We start from the raw sequence: 17,997 nt of genomic DNA, 5'->3' as shown, positions 1-17,997 counted from the left end.
CCCTGGCCCTGGCCCTAAAACAACCATAACTCTGGGCCCTGGCCCTAAACCTAAAACAACCCTAACCCTGGGCCCAGGCCCTGACCCTAAAACAAACCTAACCCTGGGCCCTGGCCCTGACCCTAAAACAACCCTAACCCTGGGCCCTGGCCCTGACCCTAAAACAACCCTAACCTTGGGCCCTGGCCCTGACCCTAAAACAACCCTAACCCTGGGCCCTGAACCTGACCCTAAAACAACCCTAATCCTGGGCCCTGGACCTGACCCTAAAACAACCCTAACAGTGGGCCCTGGACATGACCCTAAAACAACCCTAACCCTGAGCCCTGGCCATGACCGTAAAACAACCCTAACCCTGGGCACTGGCCCTGACCCTAAAACAACCCTAAACCTGGGCCCTGACCCTGACCCTAAAACAACCCTAACCCTGGGCCCTGGCCCTGACCGTAAAACATCCCTAACCTTGGGCCCTGGCCCTGACCCTAAAACAAGCCTAACCCTGGGCCCTGGCCCTGACCCTAAAACAAGCCGAACCCTGGACCCTGGCCCTGACCCTAAAACAAGCCTAACCCTGGGCCCTGGCCCTGACCCTAAAACAACCCTAACCCTGGGCCCTCGCCCTGACCCTAAAAGAACCCTAACCCTGGGCACTGGCCCTGAACCTAAAACAACCCTAAACCTGGGCCCTGGCCCTGACCCTAAAACAAGCCTAACCCTGGGAACTGGCCCTGACCTAAAACAACCCTAACCCTCGGCCCTGGCCCTGACCTAAAACAACCCTAACCGTGGGCCCTGGCCCTGACCCTAAAACAACCCTAACCCAGGGCCGTGGTACTAAAACAAGACTAACCCTGGGCCCAGGTCCTGACCCTAAAACAACCCTAACCCTGGGCCCAGGCCCTGACCCTAAAACAAGCCTAACCTTGGGCACTGGCCCTGACCCTAAAACAACCCTATCCCTGGGCCCTGGCCCTGACCCTAAAACAACCCTAACTCTGGGCCCTGGCCCTGACCCTAAAACAACCCTAACCCTGGGCCCTGGCCCTGACCCTAAAACAACCCTATCCCTGGGCCCTGGCCCAGACCCTAAAACAAGCCTAACCCTGGGACCTGGCCCTGAACCTAAATCAAGCCTAACCCTGGGCCCTGGCCCTGACCCTAAAACAACCCTAACGCTGGGCCCTGGCCCAGACCCTAAAACACCCCTAAACCTGGGCCCTGGCCCTGACCGAAAACAACCCTGACCCTGGGCCCTGGCCCTGACTCTAAAACAACCCGAACTCTGGGCCCTGGCACTAAATTAAGCCTAACCCTGGGCCCAGGTCCTGACCCTAAAACAACCCTAACCCTGGGCCCTGGCGCTGACCCTAAAACAACCCTAACGCTGGGCCCTGGCCCTGACCCTAAAACAACCCTGACCCTGGGCCCTGGCCCTGACCCTAAAACAACCCTCACCCTGGGCCCTGGCACTAAAACAAGCTTAAACCTGGGCCCATGTCCTGACCCTAAAACAACCCTAATCCTGGGCCCTGGCCCTGACCCTAAAACAACCCTAACCCTGGGCCATGGCCCTGAACCTAAAACAACACTAACCCTGGGCACTGGCCCTGACCCTACAACAACCCTAACCCTGGGCCCTGCCTCTGACCCTAAAACAAGCCTAACCCTGGGCCCTGGCCCTGACCCTAAAACAACCCTAAACCTGGGCCCTGTCATTGACCCTAAAACAAGCCTAATCCTGGGCCCTGGCCCTGACCCTAAAACAAGCCTAACCCTGGGCCCTGGCCCTGACCCTAAAACAAGCCTAACCCTGGGCCCTGGCCCTGACCCTAAAACAACCCTAACCCTGGGCCCTGGCCCTGACCCTAAAACAACCCTATCCCTGGGCCCTGGCCATGACCTAAAACAACCCTAACCCTGGGCCCTGGCCCTGACCCTAAAACAACCCTAACCCTGGGCCCTGGCCCTGACCCTAAAATAAAGCCAACCATGGGCACTCACCCTAAAACAACCCTAACCCTGGGCCCTGACCCTAAAACAACCTTAACCCTGGGCACTGACCCTAAAATAACCATAACCCTGGGCCCTGGCCCTGACCCTAAAACAACCCTAACCCTGGGACCTGGCCCTGACACTGAAACAACCCTGTCCCTGGACCCTGGCCCTGACCCTAAAACAACCCTAACCGTGGGCCCTGGACATGACCTTAAAACAATCCTAATCTTGGGCCCTGGCCCTGACCCTAAAACAAGCCTAAACCTGGGCCCTGGCCCTGACCCTAAAACAACCCTAACCCTGGGCCCTGGCCCTGACCCTAAAACAAGCCTAACCCTGGGACCTCGCCCTGACCCTAAAACAACCCTAACCCTGGGCCCTGGCCCTAACCCTGATCATAAAACAACCCTAACCCTGGGCCCTGGCTCCGACCCTAAAACAAGCCTAAACCTGGGCCCTGGCCCTGACCCTAAATCAACCCTAACCCTGGGCCCAGGTCCTGACCCTAAAACAATCCTAACCCTGGGCCCTGGCCCTGATCCTAAAACAACCATAACTCTGGGCCCTGGCCCTGAACCTAAAACAACCGTAACCCTGGGCCCAGGCCCTGACCCTAAAACAAACCTAACCCTGGGCCCTGGCCCTGACCCTAAAACAACCCTAACCCTGGGCCCTGGCCCTGACCCTAAAACAACCCTAACCTTGGGCCCTGGCCCTGACCCTAAAACAACCCTAACCCTGGGCCCTGAACCTGACCCTAACACAACCCTAATCCTGGGCCCTGGACCTGACCCTAAAACAACCCTAACAGTGGGCCCTGGACATGACCCTAAAACAACCCTAACCCTGAGCCCTGGCCATGACCGTAAAACAACCCTAACCCTGGGCACTGGCCCTGACCCTAAAACAACCCTAAACCTGGGCCCTGACCCTGACCCTAAAACAACCCTAACCCTGGGCCCTGGCCCTGACCGTAAAACATCCCTAACCCTGGGCCCTGGCCCTGACCCTAAAACAAGCCTAACCCTGGGCCCTGGCCCTGACCCTAAAACAAGCCTAACCCTGGACCCTGGCCCTGACCCTAAAACAAGCCTAACCCTGGGCCCTGGCCCTGACCCTAAAACAAGCCTAACCCTGGGAACTGGCCCTGACCTAAAACAACCCTAACCCTGGTCCCTGGCCCTGACCTAAAACAACCCTAACCGTGGGCCCTGGCCCTGACCCTAAAACAACCCTAACCCAGGGCCGTGGTACTAAAACAAGACTAACCCTGGGCCCAGGTCCTGACCCTAAAACAACCCTAACCCTGGGCCCAGGCCCTGACCCTAAAACAAACCTAACCCTGGGCCATGGCCCTGACCCTAAAACAAGCCTAACCCTGGGCCCTGGCCCTGACCCTAAAACAAGCCTAACCCTGGGCCCTGTCCCTGACCCTAAAACAACCCTAACCCTGGGCAATCGCCCTGACCCTAAAACAAGCCTAACCCTGGGCCCTGGCCCTGACCCTAAAACAAGCCTAACCCTGGGCCCTGTCCCTGACCCTAAAACAACCCTAACCCTGGGCAATCGCCCTGACCCTAAAACAACCCTAACCCTGGGCACTGGCCCTGAACCTAAAACAACCCTATCCCGGGGCCCTGGCCCTGACTCTGAAACAAGCCTAACCCTGGGACCTGGCCCTGACCTAAAACAACCCTAACCCTGGGCCCTGGCCCTGACCTAAAACAACCCTAACCCTGGGCCCTGGCCCTGACCCTAAAACAACCCTAACCCTGGCCCTGGTACTAAAACAAGCCTAACCCTGGGCCCAGGTCCTGACCCTAAAACAACCCTAAACCTGGGCCCTGGCCCTGACCCTAAAACAAGCCTAACCCTCGGCCCTGGCCCTGACCCTAAAACAACCCTATCCCTGGGCCCTGGCCCTGACCCTAAAACAAGCCTAACCCTGGGCCCTGGCCCTGACCTAAAACAACCCTAACCCTGGGCCCTGTCCCTGACCCTAAAACAAGCCTAACCCTGGGCCCTGGCCCTGACCCTAAAACAAGCCTAACCCTGGACCCTGGCCCTGACCCTAAAACAAGCCTAAACCTGGGCCCTGGCCCTGACCCTAAAACAACCCTAACCCTGGGCCCTGGCCCTGACCCTAAAACAAGCCTAACCCTGGGACCTCGCCCTGACCCTAAAACAACCCTAACCCTGGGCCCTGGCCCTAACCCTGATCATAAAACAACCCTAACCCTGGGCCCTGGCCCTGACCCTAAAACAAGCCAAACCCTGGGCCCTGGCCCTGACCCTAAAACAACCCTAACCCTGGGCCCTGGCCCTGACCCTAAAACAAACCTAATCCTGGGCCCTGGCACTAAAACAAGCCTAACGCTGGGCCCAGGTCCTGACCCTAAAACAACCCTAACCCTGGGCCCTGACCCTGACCCTAAAACAACCCTAACCCTGGGCCCTGGCCCTGACCCTAAAACAAGCCTAACCCTGGGCCCTGGCCCTGACCCTAAAACAAGCCTAACCCTGGGCCCTGGCTCTGACCCTAAAACAACCCTAACCATGGGCCCTGGCCCTGACCCTAAAACAAGCCTAACGCTGGGACCTGGCCCTGACCCTAAAACAACCCTAACCCTGGGCCCTGGCCCTTAACCTAAAACAACCCTAACCCTGGGCCCTGGCCCTGACACTAAAACAAGCCTAACCCAGGGCCCTGGTCCTGAACCTAAAACAACCCTAACCCAGGGCCCTGGCCCTGACCCTAAAACAAGCCTAACCCTGGGCCCTCGCCCTGACCCTAAAACAACCCTAACACTGGGCCCTGTCTCTGACCCCAAAACAACCCTAACCCTGAGCCCCGGCCCTGACCCTAAAACAAGCCTAACCCTCGGCCCTGGCCCTGACCCTAAAACAACCCTAACCCTGGGACCTGGACCTGACCCTAAAACAACCCTATCCCTGGGCCCTGGCCCTAACCCTGAAACAAGCCTAATCCTGGGCCCTGGCCCTGACCCTAAAACAAGCCTAATCCTGGGCCCTGGCCCTGACCCTAAAACACCCCTAAACCTGGGCCCTGGCCCTGACCCTAAAACAACCCTAATGCTGGGCCCTGGCCCTGACCTAAAACAACCCTGACCCTGGGCCCTGGCCCTGACCCTAAAACAACCCTCACCCTGGGCCCTGGCACTAAAACAAGCTTAAACCTGGGCCCATGTCCTGACCCTAAAACAACCCTAATCCTGGGCCCTGGCCCTGACCCTAAAACAACCCTAACCCTGGGCCATGGCCCTGACCCTAAAACAACACTAACCCTGGGCACTGGCCCTGACCCTAAAACAACCCTAACCCTGGGCCCTGGCTCTGACCCTAAAACAAGCCTAACCCTGGGCCCTGGCCCTGACCCTAAAACAACCCTAAACCTGGGCCCTGTCCTTGACCCTAAAACAAGCCTAATCCTGGGCCCTGGCCCTGACCCTAAAACAAGCCTAACCCTGGGCCCTGGCCCTGACCCTAAAACAAGCCTAACCCTGGGCCCTGGCCCTGACCCTAAAACAACCCTAAACCTGGGCCCTGGCCCTGACCCTAAAACAACCCTATCCCTGGGCCCTGGCCATGACCTAAAACAACCCTAACCCTGGGCCCTGGCCCTGACCCTAAAACAACCCTAACCCTGGGCCCTGGCCCTGACCCTAAAATAAAGCCAACCATGGGCACTCACCCTAAAACAACCCTAACCCTGGGCCCTGACCCTAAAACAACCTTAACCCTGGGCACTGACTCTAAAATAACCATAAACCTGGGCCCTGGCCCTGACCCTAAAACAACCCTAACCCTGGGACCTGGCCCTGACACTGAAACAACCCTGTCCCTGGACCCTGGCCCTGACCCTAAAACAACCCTAACCGTGGGCCATGGACATGACCTTAAAACAATCCTAATCCTGGGCCCTGGACCTGACCCTAAAACAACCCTAACCGTGGGCCCTGGAAATGACCCTAAAACATCCCTAACCCTGAGCCCTGGCCCTGACCCTAAAACAACCCTCACCCTGGACCCTGTCCCTCACCGTAAAACATCCCTAACCCTGGGTCCCAGGCCCTGACCCTAAAACAAACCTAACCCTGGGCCATGGCCCTGACCCTAAAACAAGCCTAACCCTGGGCCCTGGCCCTGACCCTAAAACAAGCCTAACCCTGGGCCCTGTCCCTGACCCTAAAACAACCCTAACCCTGGGCAATCGCCCTGACCCTAAAACAACCCTAACCCTGGGCACTGGCCCTGAACCTAAAACAACCCTAACCCTGGGCCCTGGCCCTGACAATAAAACAAGCCTAACCCTGGGACCTGGCCCTGACCTAAAACAACCCTAACCCTGGGCCCTGGCCCTGACCTAAAACAACCCTAACCCTGGGCCCTGGCCTTGACCCTAAAACAACCCTAACCCTGGGCCCTGGTACTAAAACAAGCCTAACCCTGGGCCCAGGTCCTGACCCTAAAACAACCCTAAACATGGGCCCTGGCCCTGACCCTAAAACAAGCCTAACCCTCGGCAATGGCCCTGACCCTAAAACAACCCTATCCCTGGGCCCTGGCCCTGACCCTAAAACAAGCCTAACCCTGGGCCCTGGCCCTGACCTAAAACAACCCTAACCCTGGGCCCTGTCCCTGACCCTAAAACAAGCCTAACCCTGGGCCCTGGCCCTGACCCTAAAACAAGCCTAACCCAGGACCCTGGCCCTGACCCTAAAACAAGCCTAAACCTGGGCCCTGGCCCTGACCCTAAAACAACCCTAACCCTGGGCCCTGGCCCTGACCCTAAAACAAGCCTAACCCTGGGACCTCGCCCTGACCCTAAAACAACCCTAACCCTGGGCCCTGGCCCTAACCCTGATCATAAAACAACCCTAACCCTGGGCCCTGGCCCTGACCCTAAAACAAGCCTAACCCTGGGCCCTGGCCCTGACCCTAAAACAACCCTAACCCTGGGCCCTGGCCCTGACCCTAAAACAACCCTAATCCTGGGCCCTGGCACTAAAACAAGCCTAACACTGGGCCCAGGTCCTGACCCTAAAACAACCCTAAACCTGGGCCCTGACCCTGACCCTAAAACAACCCTAACCCTGGGCCCTGGCCCTGACCCTAAAACAAGCCTAACCCTGGGCCCTGGCCCTGACCCTAAAACAAGCCTAACCCTGGGCCCTGGCTCTGACCCTAAAACAACCCTAACCATGGGCCCTGGCCCTGACCCTAAAACAAGCCTAACGCTGGGACCTGGCCCTGACCCTAAAACAACCCTAACCCTGGGCCCTGGCCCTTAACCTAAAACAACCCTAACCCTGGGCCCTGGCCCTGACCCTAAAACAAGCCTAACCCAGGGCCCTGGCCCTGACCCTAAAACAAGCCTAACCCAGGGCCCTGGCCCTGACCCTAAAACAAGCCTAACCCTGGGCCCTCGCCCTGACCCTAAAACAACCCTAACACTGGGCCCTGTCTCTGACCCCAAAACAACCCTAACCCTGGGCCCCGGCCCTGACCCTAAAACAAGCCTAACCCTCGGCCCTGGCCCTGACCCTAAAACAACCCTAACCCTGGGACCTGGACCTGACCCTAAAACAACCCTATCCCTGGGCCCTGGCCCTAACCCTAAAACAAGCCTAATCCTGGGCCCTGGCCCTGACCCTAAAACAAGCCTAATCCTGGGCCCTGGCCCTGAACCTAAAACACCCCTAAACCTGGGCCCTGGCCCTGACCCTAAAACAACCCTAATGCTGGGCCCTGGCCCTGACCTAAAACAACCCTGACCCTGGGCCCTGGCCCTGACCCTAAAACAACCCTCACCCTGGGCCCTGGCACTAAAACAAGCTTAAACGTGGGCCCATGTCCTGACCCTAAAACAAACCTAATCCTGGGCCCTGGCCCTGACCCTAAAACAACCCTAACCCTGGGCCATGGCCCTGAACCTAAAACAACAGTAACCCTGGGCACTGGCCCTGACCCTAAAACAACCCTAACCCTGGGCCCGGGCTCTGACCCTAAAACAAGCCTAACCCTGGGCCCTGGCCCTGACCCTAAAACAACCCTAAACCTGGGCCCTGTCCTTGACCCTAAAACAAGCCTAATCCTGGGCCCTGGCCCTGACCCTAAAACAAGCCTAACCCTGGGCCCTGGCCCTGACCCTAAAACAAGCCTAACCCTGGGCCCTGGCCCTGACCCTAAAACAACCCTAACCCTGGGCCCTGGCCCTGACCCTAAAACAACAGTATCCCTGGGCCCTGGCCATGACCTAAAACAACGCTAACCCTGGGCCCTGGCCCTGACCCTAAAACAACCCTAACCCTGGGCCCTGGCACAAAAACAACCCTAACCCTAGGCCCAGGACCTGACCCTAAAACAACCCTAACCCTGGGCCCTGGTCCTGACCCTAAAACAACCCTAACCGTGGTCCCTGTCCCTGACCCTAAAACAAGACTAACCCAGGGCCCTGGCCCTGACCCTAAATCAAGCCTAACCCTGGGCCCTGGCCCTGACCCTAAAACAACCCTAACGCTGGGCCCTGGCCCAGACCCTAAAACACCCCTAAACCTGGGCCCTGGCCCTGACCTAAAACAACCCTGACCCTGGGCCCTGGCCCTGACTCTAAAACAACCCGAACCCTGGGCCCTGGCACTAAAAGAAGCCTAACCCTGGGCCCAGGTCCTGACCCTAAAACAACCCTAACCCTGGGCCCTGGTCCTGACCCTAAAACAACCCTAACGCTGGGCCCTGGCCCTGACCCTAAAACAACCCTAACCCTGGGCCCTGGCCCTGACCCTAAAACAATCCTAACCCTGGGCCCTGGCCCTGACCCTAAAACAACCATAGCTCTGGGCCCTGGCCCTGAACCTAAAACAACCCTAACCCTGGGCCCAGGCCCTGACCCTAAAACAAACCTAACCCTGGGCCCTGGCCCTGACCCTAAAACAAACCTAACCCTGGGCCCTGGCCCTGACCCTAAAACAACCCTAACCCTGGGCCCTGGCCCTGACTCTAAAACAAGCCTAAACCTGGGCCCTGGCCCTGACCCTAAAACAACCCTAACCCTGGGCTCTGGCCCAGACCCTAAAACAAACCTAACCCTAGGCCCTGGCCCTGACCCTAAAATAAAGCCAACCATGGGCACTCACCCTAAAACAACCCTAACCCTGGGCCCTGACCCTAAAACAACCTTAACCCTGGGCACTGACCCTAAAATAACCATAACCCTGGGCCCTGGCCCTGACCCTAAAACAACCCTAACCCTGGGACCTGGCCCTGACACTGAAACAACCCTGACCCTGGACCCTGGCCCTGAGCCTAAAACAACCCTAACCGTGGGCCCTGGACATGACCTTAAAACAATCCTAATCCTGGGCCCTGGAACTGACCCTAAAACAACCCTAACCGTGGGCCCTGGACATGACCCTAAAACATCCCTAACCCTGAGCCCTGGCCCTGACCGTAAAACAACCCTAAACCTGGGCCCTGGCCCTGACCCTAAAACAACCCTAAAACTGGACCCTGACCCTGACCCTGAAACAACCCTAACCCTGGACCCTGTCCCTCACCGTAAAACATCCCTAACCCTGGGTCCCTGGCCCTGACCCTAAAAAAAGCCTAACCCTGGGCCCTGGCCCTGACCCTAAAACAAGCCTAACCCTGCGCCCTGGCCCTGACCCTAAAACAAGCCTAACCCTGGGCCCTGGCCCTGACCCTAAAACAACCCTAACCCTGGGCCCTGGCCCTGACCCTAAAACAAGCCTAACCCTCGGCCCTGGCCCTGACCCTAAAACAACCCTATCCCTGGGCCCTGGCCCTGACCCTAAAACAAGCCTAACCCTGGGCCCTGGCCCTGACCCTAAAACAAACCTAACCCTGGGCCCTGGCCCTGACCATAAAACAAACCTAACCCTGGGCCCTGGCCCTGACCCTAAAACAACCCTAACCCTGGGCCCTGGCCCTGACCCTAAAACAACCCTAACCCTGGGCCCTGACCCTGACCCTAAAACAACCCTAATCCTGGGCCCTGGATCTGACCCTAAAACAACCCTAACCGTGGGCCCTGGAAATGACCTTAAAACAACCCTAACAGTGGGCCCTGGACATGACCCTAAAACAACCCTAACCCTGAGCCCTGGCTATGACCGTAAAACAACCCTAACCTTGGGCACTGGCCCTGACCCTAAAACAACCCTAAACCTGGGCCCTGACCCTGACCCTAAAACAACCCTAACCCTGGGCCCTGGCCCTGACCGTAAAACATCCCTAACCCTGGGCCCTGGCCCTGACCCTAAAACAAGCCTAACCCTGGGCCCTGGCCCTGACCCTAAAACAAACCTAACCCTGGGCCCTTGCCCTGACCCTAAAACAAGCCTAACCCTGGGCCCTGGCCCTGACCCTAAATCAAGCCTAACCCTGGGCCCTGGCCCTGACCCTAAAACAACCCTAACGCTGGGCCCTGGCCCAGACCCTAAAACACCCCTAAACCTGGGCCCTGGCCCTGACCTAAAACAACCCTGACCCTGGGCCCTGGCCCTGACTCTAAAACAACCCGAACCCTGGGCCCTGGCACTAAAAGAAGCCTAACCCTGGGCCCAGGTCCTGACCCTAAAACAACCCTAACCCTGGGCCCTGGCGCTGACCCTAAAACAACCCTAACGCTGGGCCCTGGCCCTGACCCTAAAACAACCCTAACCCTGGGCCCTGGCCCTGACCCTAAAACAATCCTAACCCTGGGCCCTGGCCCTGACCCTAAAACAACCATAGCTCTGGGCCCTGGCCCTGAACCTAAAACAACCCTAACCCTGGGCCCAGGCCCTGACCCTAAAACAAACCTAACCCTGGCCCTGGCCCTGACCCTAAAACAAACCTAACCCTGGGCCCTGGCCCTGACCCTAAAACAACCCTAACCCTGGGCCCTGGCCCTGACTCTAAAACAAGCCTAACCCTGGGCCCTGGCCCTGACCCTAAAACAACCCTAACCCTGGGCCCTGGCCCAGACCCTAAAACAAACCTAACCCTAGGCCCTGGCCCTGACCCTAAAATAAAGCCAACCATGGGCACTCACCCTAAAACAACCCTAACCCTGGGCCCTGACCCTAAAACAACCTTAACCCTGGGCACTGACCCTAAAATAACCATAACCCTGGGCCCTGGCCCTGACCCTAAAACAACCCTAACCCTGGGACCTGGCCCTGACACTGAAACAACCCTGACCCTGGACCCTGGCCCTGACCCTAAAACCACCCTAACCGTGGGCCCTGGACATGACCCTAAACATCCCTAACCCTGAGCCCTGGCCCTGACCGTAAAACAACCCTAACCCTGGGCCCTGGCCGTGACCCTAAAACAACCCTAAAACTGGACCCTGACCCTGACCCTGAAACAACCCTAACCCTGGACCCTGTCCCTCACCGTAAAACATCCCTAACCCTGGGTCCCTGACCCTGACCCTAAAAAAAGCCTAACCCTGGGCCCTGGCCCTGACCCTAAAACAAGCCTAACCCTGGGCCCTGGCCCTGACCCTAAAACAAGCCTAACCCTGGGCCCTGGCCCTGACACTAAAACAACCCTAACCCTGGGCCCTCGCCCTGACCCTAAAACAACCCTAACCCTGGGCACTGGCCCTGAATCTAAAACAACCCTAACCCTGGGCCCTGGCCCTGACCCTAAAACAAGCCTAACCCTGGGACCTGGCCCTGACCTAAAACAACCCTAACCCTGGGCCCTGGCCCTGACCCTAAAACAACCCTAACCCTGGGCCCTGGTACTAAAACAAGCCTAACCCTGGGCCCAGGTCCTGACCCTAAAACAACCCTAAACCTGGGCCCTGGCCCTGACCCTAAAACAAGCCTAACCCTCGGCCCTGGCCCTGACCCTAAAACAACCCTATCCCTGGGCCCTGGCCCTGACCCTAAAACAAGCCTAACCCTGGGCCCTGGCCCTGACCCTAAAACAAGCCTAAACCTGGGCCCTGGCCCTGACCCTAAAACAACCCTAACCCTGGGCCCTGGCCCTGACCCTAAAACAACCCTAACCCTGGGACTTGGCCCTGACCTAAAACAACCCTAACCCTGGGCCCTGGCCCTGACCTAAAACAACCCTAAACCTGGGCCCTGCCCTGACCCTAAAACAACCCTAACCCTGGTCCCTGGCACTAAAACAAGCCTAACCCTGGGCCCAGGTCCTGAACCTAAAACAAGCCTAACCCTGGGCCCTGGCCCTGACTCTAAAACAACCCTAACCCTGGGCCCTGGCCCTGACCCTAAAACAACCCTAACCCTGGGCCCTGGCCCAAATTGTAATGAGGTCTGTTGGGCAAAATTCCATATAAGCATAGTATAAATTAATAAAGCAAATCGTGATAAATTAGTACGATTGGCTTTCTGGAGTTTCTGACAATAAAAGTAAGGAAAATGCAGAACACAAAGACAGAGAGTAAAAAGAGAAATTAGGAAAGCATTCTACATGTTTAATAGGAAGACACTGGCCGTGTTCGTGCAGCGGCAGCATGTCGTGACATGACATACCTTGGAGAGAAGTTAACAGATGAGGAAGTTGATAAAAATCATCAGAGAAGCAAAATACTGGTAGCGACACTCAAGGAAACCACGAAATTTCCATAACTTATGTCAGCAAAGTGGGAATATTGTACAGTGTGTGTTGAAGTTCCTATACAACATTGTTTATCTGCCGTTTCTTTGTTTGTAAGGAATGCATATACTAACAGTTCTTCTTGCTGTCAAAAGAATATGTGTGAATAAGTCATTTTAACTTATTCTTCTGTTTTTCTTTTATCTTCCTGCCATCATCCCACAGCCTTACTTTAGAAATTTTTTCTTTAGAAAATTGAACAAGTGCTCCTTGTGGTGGCACATACCTCGAGGATGGGAGGCAGGGGTGGAAGGGTCACTTGAGGCCATTAGTTTGACAGCAGCCTGGCCAACAAAGTGAGACCCCATGTCTGCAAAACAATTTAAAAATTAGCCAAGTATCGTCATGTATACCTACAGTCCCAGCTACCTCAACTTACGGAGAAAGTTCAGGGCCTGGAGAGAAGGCTGGGAGGCAGGAGCTGGGTCTAAAGAGGCCATTGTAACGATGGAGCTGTGCCTGTGGAGGCTGTTGTGAGGCAGTAGGCTCATCTGCGGAGACTGCCGTGAGGTAGGGTATGGGCCTAAATAGGCCATTGTGAGTCATGAGCTTGGTCTGTAGAGGCTGACTGGAGAGAGTTCTGGGCCTGGCGAGGCTGCCGGGAGGTAGGAGCTGGGCCAAAAGATTTAAGCACATTTACGTTGATTAGGCACTTCATTTCCATTATTACACTGGAATATATAATAAAATAATTATAGAACTCACCATAATGTAGAATCAGTGGGCGTGTTAAGCTTGTTTTCCTGAAACTGGATGATCCCACCTGAGCGTGATGGGAGAAAGTGACAGATCAATAGGTATTAGATTCTCATAAGCACAGCGCAACCTAGATCCCTCACATGCACGGTTCACAACAGGGTGCGTTCTCCTATGAATCTAATGCTGCTGCTCATCTGAGAAGTTGGAGCTCAGGCGGGAATGTGAGCAAAGGGGAGTGGCTGTAAATACAGACGAAGCTTCCCTCACTCCCTCACTCGACACCACTCACCTGCTGTGTGGCTCCTTACGGCTCTATGGCTCAGGGGTTGGGGACCCCTGCTCAAGTGCATCCAAAGCGACCCTTCCCACACCAGTCTTCATAGTAGTCAAGGGCAGCAACCACTTAGCTCCCAAGGCATGTGCCTCAGCTGGCATTTCATCACAATCAACAGTAAGTGGTAGCTTGAGTCACTGTGAGGTCACTTCCTGGAAATCACCCTAACCCTGGGCCCTGACCCTAAAACCCTAACCCTGAGTCCTGACCCTAAAACCCTAACCCTGGGCCCTGACCCTAAAACCCTAACCCTGGGCCCTGACCCTAAAAACCTAACCCTGGGCCCAGGCCCTGACCCAAAAACCCTAACCCTGGGCCCTGGCCTTGACCCTTAAACCCTAACCCTGGGCCCTGGCCCTGACCCTAAAACCCTAACCCTGGGCCCTGGCCCTGACCCTAAAACCCTAACCCTGGGCACTGGCCATAACCCTAAAACCCTAACCCAGCGCCCTGGCCCTGACCCTAAAACCCTAACCCTGGGCCCTGACACTGATCCTAAAACCCTAACCCTGGGCCCTGACCCTGAGCCTAAAAATCTAACCCTGGGCCCTGGCCCTGACCCTAAAACCCTAACCCTGGGCCCTGGTCCTGAGCCTAAAACGCTAACCCTGGGCCCTGGCCCTGAGCCTAAAACCCTAACCCTGGGCCCTGACACTGATCCTAAAACCCTAACCCTGGGCCCTGACCCTGAGCCTAAAACCCTAACCCTGGGCCCTGGCCCTGACCCTAAAACCCTAACCCTGGGCCCTGGTCCTGAGCCTAAAACCCTAACCCTGGGCCCTGGCCCTGACCCTAAAACCCTAACCATGGGACCTGGCCCTGAGCCTAAAACACTAACCCTGGGCCCTGGCCCTGAGCCTAAAACCCTAACCCTGGGCCCTGGCCCTGAGCCTAAAACCCTAACCCTGGGCCCTGGCCCTGACTCTAAATCCCTAACCCTGGGCCCTGACCCTAAAACAACCCTATCATTGGGCCCTGACCCTGAAACAACCCTAACCCTGGGCCCTGACCCTGAAACAACCCTAACTCTGGGCCCTGACCCTGAAACAACCTTAACCCTGGGCCCTGACCCTGAAACAACCCTAACCCTGGGCCCTGACCCTGAAAAAACCCTAACCCTGGGCCCTGACCCTGAAACAACCCTAACCATGGGCCCTGACCCTGAGCCTAAAACCCTAACCCTGGGCCCTGGCCCTGAGCCTAAAACCCTAACCCTGGGCCCTGGCCCTTACCCTAAAACCCTAACCCTGGGCCCTGGCCCTGATCCTAAAACCCTAACCGTGGGTCCTGACCCTAAAACAACCCTACCCTGGGCCTTGACCCTAAAACAACCGCAACCCTGGGCTCTGACCCTAAAACAACCCTAACACTGGGCCCTGACCCTAAAACAACCCTAACCCTGGGCCCTGACCCTAAAACAACACTAACCCTGGGCCCTGACCCTAAAACAACCCTAATCCTGGGCCCTGACCCTTAAACAACCCTAACCCTGGGCCCTGACCCTAAAACAACCCTAACCCTGGGCCCTGACCCTAAAACAACCCTAACTCTGGGCCCTGACATTAAAACAACCCTAACCCTGGGCCCTGGCCCAAATTGTAATGAGGTCTGTTGGGCAAAATTCCATATAAGCATAGTATAAATTAATAAAGCAAATCGTGATAAATTAGTACGATTGACTTTCTGGAGTTTCTGACAATAAAAGTAAGGAAAATGCAGAACACAAAGACAGAGAGTAAAAAGAGAAATTAGGAAAGCATTCTACATGTTTAATAGGAAGACACTGGCCGTGTTCGTGCAGCGGCAGTATGTCGTGACATGACATACTTTGGAGAGAAGTTAACAGATGAGGAAGTTGATAAAAATCATCAGAGAAGCAAAATACTGGTAGCGACACTCAAGGAAACCACGAAATTTCCATAACTTATGTCAGCAAAGTGGGAATATTGTACAGTGTGTGTTGAAGTTCCTATACAACATTGTTTATCTGCCGTTTGTTTGTTTGTAAAGAATGTATATACTAAAAGTTCTTCTTGCTGTCAAAAGAATATGTGTGAATAAGTCATTTTAACTTATTCTTCTGTTTTTCTTTTATCTTCCTGCCATCATCCCACAGCCTTACTTTAGAAATTTTTTCTTTAGAAAATTGAACAAGTGCCCCTTGTGGTGGCACATACCTCGAGGATGGGAGGCAGGGGTGGAAGGGTCACTTGAGGCCATTAGTTTGACAGCAGCCTGGCCAACAAAGTGAGACCCCATGTCTGCAAAACAATTTAAAAATTAGCCAAGTATCGTCATGTATACCTACAGTCCCAGCTACCTCAACTTACGGAGAAAGTTCAGGGCCTGGAGAGAAGGCTGGGAGGCAGGAGCTGGGTCTAAAGAGGCCATTGTAACGATGGAGCTGTGCCTGTGGAGGCTGTTGTGAGGCAGTAGGCTCATCTGAGGAGACTGCCGTGAGGTAGGGTATGGGCCTAAATAGGCCATTGTGAGTCATGAGCTTGGTCTGTAGAGGCTGACTGGAGAGAGTTCTGGGCCTGGCGAGGCTGCCGGGAGGTAGGAGCTGGGCCAAAAGATTTAAGCACATTTACGTTGATTAGGCACTTCATTTCCATTATTACACTGGAATATATAATAAAATAATTATAGAACTCACCATAATGTAGAATCAGTGGGCGTGTTAAGCTTGTTTTCCTGAAACTGGATGGTCCCACCTGAGCGTGATGGGGGAAAGTGACAGATCAATAGGTATTAGATTCTCATAAGCACAGCGCAACCTAGATCCCTCACATGCACGGTTCACAACAGGGTGCGTTCTCCTATGAGAATCTAATGCTGCTGCTCATCTGAGAAGGTGGAGCTCAGGCGGGAATGTGAGCAAAGGGGAGTGGCTGTAAATACAGACGAAGCTTCCCTCACTCCCTCACTCGACACCACTCACCTGCTGTGTGGCTCCTTACGGCTCCATGGCTCAGGGGTTGGGGACCCCTGCTCAAGTGCATCCAAAGCGACCCTTCCCACACCAGTCTTCATAGTAGTCAAGGGCAGCAACCACTTAGCTCCCAAGGCGTGTGCCTCAGCTGGCATTTCATCACAATCAACAGTAAGTGGTAGCTTGAGTCTTTGTGGGGTCACTTCCTGGAAATCACCCTAACCCTGGGCCCCGGGCCCTGACCCTAAAACCCTAACCCTGGGCCCCGGGACCTGACCCTAAAACCCTAACCCTGGGCCCCGGTCCCTGACCCTGAAGCCCTAACCCTGGGCCCCGGGCCCGGACCCTGAAGCCCTAACCCTGGGCCCCGGGCCCTGACCCTGAAGCCCTAACCCTGGGCCCCGGGCCCTGACTCTGAAGCCCTAACCCTGGGCCCCGGGACCGGACCCTGAAGCCCTAACCCTGGGCCCCGGGCTCTGACCCTGAAGCCCTAACCCTGGGCCCCGGGCCCGGACCCTGAAGCCCTAACCCTGGGCCCCGGGCCCTGACCCTGAAGCCCTAACACTGGGCCCCGGGCCCTGACCCTGAAGCCCTAACCCTGGGCCTCGGGCCCTGACCCTGAAGCCCTAACCCTGGGCCTCGGGCCCTGACCCTGAAGCCCTAACCCTGGGCCCCGGGCCCTGGCCTTGAAGCCCTAACCCTGGGCCCCGGGCCCTGTCCCTAAAGCCCTAACCCTGGGCCCTGGGCCCTGACCCTAAAGCCCTAACCCTGGGCCCCGGGCCCTGGCCCTAAAGCCCTAACCGTGGGCCCCGGGCCCTGGCCCTAAATCCCTAACCCTGGCCCCGGGCCCTGGCCCTAAAGCCCTAACCCTGGGCCCCAGGCACTGACCCTAAAACCCTAACCCTGGGCCCTGGGCCCTGACCCTAAAACCCTAATGCTGGGCCCTGTCCCTAAAACCCTAACCCTGGGCCCTGACCCTAAATCCCTAACCCTGGGCCCTGACCCTAAAACCCTAACCCTGGGCCCTGACCCTAAAACCCTAACCCTTCGCCCTTACCCTAAAACCCTAACCCTTCGCCCTTACCCTAAAACCCTAACCCTAACCCTAGTGAGCCTAGACCACACATTGCACTCCAGCCTGGGTGACAGAGCATGACTCTGTCTCAAAAAAAAAAAAAAAAAGAAAAAAGACAGAGAAAAGAAAGCCAACAAGACACCATTAGGCAACCCATTGTCAGGTTATGTGAGTTTGAAAAGGAAAGTAGAGAAAGGAGAAGAAAGCTTATTTAAAGAATGGCTGAAAACTGCCTAAATCATGGGAAAGATTTAGACATCTAAATCCATGAAGCTTAAAGATTCCTGAAGAGTTTCAAAC

General features: G+C 56.0%; 1 long non-coding RNA gene across 2 annotated transcripts in view; it reads right to left on the bottom strand.

Moving 5' to 3' along the window:
- LOC134757293 (uncharacterized) overlaps positions 1-16,809 on the bottom strand; it is a 104,671-nt gene extending 87,862 nt beyond the window's left edge. The window contains exons 1-5 of one of the 2 annotated variants that reach the window (XR_010131100.1): positions 16,632-16,809; positions 16,347-16,404; positions 16,021-16,253; positions 13,363-13,420; positions 13,037-13,269 (exon numbers count right to left, since the gene is read on the bottom strand). This is a non-coding gene — a long non-coding RNA (uncharacterized lncRNA). Of the gene's footprint in view, positions 1-12,454; positions 13,270-13,362; positions 13,421-16,020; positions 16,254-16,346; positions 16,405-16,631 lie in introns of those variants that run through there. The other variant, XR_010131099.1, reaches the window with a different exon arrangement.
- Positions 16,810-17,997: the final 1,188 nt, after the last annotated feature.

Source organism: Gorilla gorilla, chromosome 16, assembly GCF_029281585.2.
Source record: "Gorilla gorilla gorilla isolate KB3781 chromosome 16, NHGRI_mGorGor1-v2.1_pri, whole genome shotgun sequence".
Lineage (NCBI taxonomy): Eukaryota > Metazoa > Chordata > Mammalia > Primates > Hominidae > Gorilla > Gorilla gorilla.
This window is presented reverse-complemented; position numbering and strand designations above follow the sequence as displayed.